The sequence below is a fragment of the Scyliorhinus torazame genome, chromosome 16 (genome assembly GCF_047496885.1).
Source record: "Scyliorhinus torazame isolate Kashiwa2021f chromosome 16, sScyTor2.1, whole genome shotgun sequence".
Classification (NCBI taxonomy): domain Eukaryota; kingdom Metazoa; phylum Chordata; class Chondrichthyes; order Carcharhiniformes; family Scyliorhinidae; genus Scyliorhinus; species Scyliorhinus torazame.
In genome coordinates this window covers 49507471-49513470 of record NC_092722.1, presented here as the reverse complement: position 1 = coordinate 49513470, position 6000 = coordinate 49507471, and positions in this window count along the sequence as shown.

Genomic DNA, 6000 nt, shown 5'->3' with positions numbered 1-6000 from the left:
CTCTGGTGTAGTCATTTGTGGATTCACACCAGCGCCTGCACTGTGCAGGTGAAGCCCTCAGCCATGGAGGTAATAAGCTGTGCCATGGAACGGACAAATCCTGCCATGGAGTGCACCATCCTGCACCAAGGTCTCCACTGTGGGCACTGACCCTGCAGTGTTGGCCTCATTGCGTTGGAGTAACAGCACCATCTCCTCATACACAAGGCAATTGGACTCCTCCAGTTGGCCTTGTAGTCTAGGAGAAATGCTGTCATCCCTTCCTAACTCTTGTGACTCTGCCTTTGCAGTTCCATCAGCTCTGGGACGGCCGGACACAGGTGTACATCATTGGCCAGGGGCTCAGCAGTGTCCCGGGCTTCAGCCTCCCTCTGAGTTCCAGATCGCTGGGACGTCCCTGCCTCCACCTGCTATGGAGGTACTTAATCCCACCAAGGTGGGAGTATCAGCGCTAATGGAGGGTGCGGTTGACAGATGTGATGCCTCTTCAATGGTTATATGTGAGGACTCCCTCAGAGCTGCTTGAGTCTGTAATTCCAGAGGATGGTCTGGGCTGCTGCTCTGATTGCCCTACAAAGGGAGGGAAATGACATTCATACATCATGGGGGATAAATGATGCAAGACCTTTACTCGCGTGAGATTTGAGAAATGACTGTGCGTCCTTAGGGTTCTCCCTTTTATTTGATGCCCCCACTTTGCCATCAGCACAGGCGTGGTCCTTCGCCTCCCCAGCTAGCTCAATGGCTCTTTCCGCATGCGGGGTCGGGTTCCGGAGCTCCCACATGACCCCAGGTGGCTGTGCCCTTTCGCGCCATTTATGCTTGAGTTTGTCCTGCAGACACGGATGGGAGTTCTGCGAGTTCAATAGTTGAGGAGTGGCATCCTGGGTACAAGCAGATGTGAGGAGCAGAGATAAGAATGGGGGAGCAGCTTGGAGGGGGGGGGGGGGGGGGAGGGAGGGTGCGGTGGGGAATGAGAAGAGGACCTCGTCACCTGTGGGCAACCCGAGAGGTGGCTGGCTGACAGATCACCTTGGAGGTATGAGGGGTGAGTGAGCATCTGCAGTGAGAGACTGCAGGTGGCAGACTTACCCTGGCCGTGCCAAGATGGTCATTCATCTTCATCCTGCACTGCTGCCCCATCCTCTTCTGGAGAGAGCAGGCATTCACCAAGGTAGCTATTGCCTCCCAGGTGGGGGTCCGAACCCTGCTGATGGGCCACCTCCCGGATTGTGGGTACAGGACCTCCTGCCTCTGCTGCACCCCATTCAGGAGTCTGGTCATGGATCCCTTGGTGAATGCGGTTTGTGCTGCCGCCCCCTCTCATGGATCTGGAACAAGTGCTGGGCAGTGCTGGGAAAGGATTTATATGGTGCTCCCCAGTGATTGCAGGATTACGTTTCCCAGAGGCGAGCGAATCAACAGGAGGGTGTGGGGAGAAAAACTTTTCTTTAAGAGGCATAAAATTCCATGAGAAATACTGTTTTTCTCACCAGTTTGCCATTCAGGCCCAGTGGCCCCAGAAGCCGCCCATCAACGGGGACCCAGGTGGCAGAGCAGGAGTCACAACAAGCCGCCTTCACTCCAGCTGTACCGTCTGGAGACCGACCTAGACATAGCGGTAGGGCCCGTAAGGGCAGAATGTTACACACCAGTTAAGTTGGCATAGGTGCAGGGCGCAGTTTAGTGATAGGGGCTAGGGCACAAACCTGTATACATTTGTTCACAATAAACATCTGTTACCACTGTTACAACCTGCCTCGTGGTTCTGTCTGATGGGTGTGAGGGGTGGGCTGGTTCTGGGCTGGCCAGAAAGGGATGCGGTGGTGGGGTGGGGGAAATTGGCGGACGTTGTGGGTGGCTTGGGTCCCCCCCCTCCCGCACTGGTGCATTCGTCATGCGGCCTCCCATGCCTGCCTGGGCCCGATGTCCTGTCCATCCTCCCTGCCCCTGCATGCTCCTCATCGGCCGAGGCCTGGCATTCATTCTCCTCCTCCAGCAAATTGCCCTTCTGCTGCACGATGTTATGGAGGACACAGCAGGCTGCCACAATGTGGGTGACCCTCTCTGCATCATACTGGAGGGCCACTCCGTAGCGGTCCAGGTACCTGAACCGCATCTTCAGTAGGCCGAAACACCGTTTGATCACACCCCTGGGTGCTGCGTGAGCGTCGCTGTAGCGGTTTTCCACGTCGGTCTGTGGCCTCCGGATAGGCATCAGCAGCCACGATCACAGCAGATTACCCCTGTCACTCAGCAGATAAGCCCCTAGCCGGGGGGCGGGGGGGGGGGGGGGGTGCTCTCGAGCATTTCAGGAATCGTTGGGTGTGCCAGGATGAAGGCGTCATGCACACTGCCCTGGTATCGGGCGCAGAGGTGTCTGATTCGCAACTGATGGTCACATATCAGCTGCATGTTCATCGAGTGGTACCACTTTCCGTTTGTGTAGAGCAGCGTGTCATCTGCAGGTGCTCGTAGGGTGACATACATCCCATCGGTCACCCCCAGGGCATCCCTTTGATGGCGGCGAATCTGTCTGATGGGTGCCCGTGCATCCTGGTGGGCTCGGTCCACATTGAAATGGATGTATTGACCTGCCTGACATATAGGGCCTCCGTGACGGCACGCATGCACCTGTGCACTGAGGTCTATGATATCCTGGACAGATCCCCACTCGGAGCCTGGAAGGACCCTGTTGCATAAAGGTTCAGGGCGACTCTCACCTTGACAGTCACCGGGAGCAGGTGTCCTTCCCCAAACCCCTGCGGTGCCAGGTGTGCCATGATCTGGCAGATATGTCTAACTGTCTCTCTGCCCAGCCGGAGTCTTCGATGGCATGCCCGGTCCGGCAGGTCCTCGAATAACAGGCTCTGCCGGTATACACGAGGCCTCATGTGGTGCCTCAGCACCTCCTCCTCATCGGCCTGTTGGGCAGCTTGCCCTCCATCCTGGGTGGCTGCCTCCTTTTCCTCTGGAGCACACTCTGCTGCTGCAGCTTTCTCCTCCTCGAGCAGTGGCAGCTCATATAGCTACAGGGCATTCCCCAGGGCTGCGGCGACTAGCAGGAAGGCCAGCATTGCTGGTTCAATTCCAATATCCATTATCTGCAGGGGGTGAAAGGCCAACATGTTAGCATTGTGCGTACCCTCATGCCCAACCAGGACCAATGGGCTGCATGGAATTCCCGGTTGGCACTGCAGGCTCTGCCCCCACATGTCCCCCCCCACCCCTATTCCTGCCCAGGTGGGGGCCTTTGGCCCTGGCACACATCCCTTCTGCCAGGGGTGCCGTCGGCTGGCACTGCCCTTGCCAGCGATACGTTCTGCAGCCCCTGCCCGGCACCCTCCGTAGGGGCTACAGTGGCCGTTGCCCTTGGGTAGGCCGCCTGATGTCCCACCAGCGGATGGTGGCCGGGTTGGCGGGGGGTATGGTGGAGGGTGGGGTGGGGCACCCATATGGCCATTGTCACTCTGCAGAACCAGGGGCCAAGGTGGGTGGTCAGTGGAGTACACACAAGATGGCTGCCTTGCAGGCCACAGTAATGGCGGTCCGTGCCTGGGTACCGCCCTAGTCATGTGGGGGGTCACCCTGGCCACACGGCCTGTTTCCCCAGCACCCCCCCACCCCTTGGCCTTGGCAGGGTCTCCTCCCCTCCCCTAGCCAGCTCGGCCAGTGACTGGCTCGGCAGCCCACAGTCGCACCTCTCTGTGTCCTACTTCCTCTCTCTTCCTCATCAGCCACGACGCTGGTTTCACCATTTTCAAAGGCACAAGTGAACTGCACCGTCGGGAACTCAGTCTGTCGAGGCGGAGAATCACGGAGGCCTTGTAGAATACTAGGCGCGACCCGCTAATGACATGCAACGGTGTTTACTGTACATGCATTCCGGACCGCATCACGCCGCTATCGAGGTGACGGAGAACAGGGATTTGGTGTCAAATCGGCGCCCGCCGTGATTTTGCCATCGGAACTGATTCTCTGCCAATTGCGTTTTACGGTTTCGGCGTCAGCCAATGGAGATTCCTGCCCACAGAGTTAGGCCACAGACCAGCCATGATCTCATTGAATGGCAGGACAGGCTCAAGCGGCTGAATTGTCTACTCCTGTTCCTATGCTCCTCTGTCCAATCATCTAGAGGCATGAAATATTGCTAGTAAGTTCCTGCTGCAATTCAAATAAGTGAGGTTCCTGTCATCAGTTGCAGATCATTCATCAGCCTCCAGTTCCAACACAGTACACTGATCAGCAATGCTACAATAGCTTGGCAACAAGGATAAGGCAAGTAAATATGTGATTTTGTTTATTCAGTGTGTTGTAATAGTGATGTATAGCAACCACTCGCAATGAAGTAATTCAGTCAAATCCACATGTTTGATTAAAAGAGACTGGAGCATTCTTTACAACAAAGCTAAATGAAAAGTGAATTCATTCTGTTAGCTTTCTCTCCTTCCTATAAAAGACAATTTCTATTAAACAATTTGCACATCAATAAGGTTAGCAGTATTTTGAACCCGTTTAGCAATTTTGATGCAATGAGATGGTTGCAGTCACATGTATTTAATCACTGTCTCATGGTGCTTTCTAATTCAGGGCAGAATAGTGGCAAAGGATTATTGAACTATCTGATTGGGGAAAGGAGAGTTAAATATCTTTTCTCGCCCTTTCACTCGATCTATCCCTATGTGAATGATGCGTTCTGTCTTTTGTTATGTGTGTTCTTCCTCTGCTTTGGGTAACTGGACTCGGATTGAGTGTCTTCCCAGGGTTCTTTGTGCTGCCCTCTAATCAAACAGCATGAGCTGCAGCTTATGCACACTGAGCCTCCCAAGAGCAGTTTTTCTGCAGCTTCCGAGCTTTGATGCTGCGTACTTGACAGGACCTTGATCAGCAGCAGGATGTCCAACTCGTTGATTGCTCCATTTTTATTAAGTATCCTGTCCCTAAACCTGGTTCGTGCCATTTTTTCCAGGGTCCGAATGGGAGTGGGTTCTAAATTGCACATCGGTAGTTCTCAAAGGCAACTTCACATGTTAGAGTGCAACTGTTTCAGTCAGTTCTGATTTTGGCCAGTGGGCTGTTGCTGCTGCAGCTGCTGTGTGTGTGTGTATATATGTTATTGTAAATAAATGTTATTTCTTTATATCCTTGAAACTTGTGCTGGATTCTTCGTGGCCCTCACAAAAGCCCGGTAGGTCTAAGGCTACCTCTTTGGCGAGGTAGGGTAACCTTTTCAAGGTAGGGTACTCTTTTGGATATGGTCCTGGGACACCTTTGGGAGAGGTCAGTTGCCCTTTTTGTATTGTTAAAAGTAGACATGAATGTGCATGAACTTAGTTGGACTCTTCAGTGAATTTCAAATGCAGTTTGGATATTGCGTTGGTTGTAAACTCACTGATTTATAATGCTAAATTGAAGGTTCAAGTAGGAAATGTGTCCCATTTGATCACAAGGCTCGGCATATTAAGGTCTGGTAGGAAAGGGTCAATGAGTCTCATCGGACATTTACAAATAGAACATCTGGAATGAGTTATTAATTCCACTTTTTCTTCCTATTTTCTTCTTTCTTATCCTCTTTTGAACATGTGGACAGCACCTCACCCAAATGATCACTTCTGAGTGAGCCTGGAATGTGAGTAGTGGGGAATATCACAGCCAAACTCAATTCTGCCCTTACCCGCTGGACAGATGTACACCAGTGGTCTCTGTAACAAATTCTAGTGCTTTACTGCTGCCCCAGACAAGCTCAGGGAACAACACAGATAAGAGATTGATCCTTGACTCTTCCTGATCTGCATGGCCCAGCTATTCAGTGACTTCACCACCTGAGCCATTGGAAAAACTTCTCAGCTCTACATTGAGAGTCAATGCTCGAAACATAAACCCAATAAATTCAACCACAGCTGTTTTGCTGGGTGAATGATTCTGCCTGGTAGTCAATTCCAGGTAAAAGTTAAAATCCAATGGCAAGACGTCAATATGAAATTGGAGGCCTTCTTACAA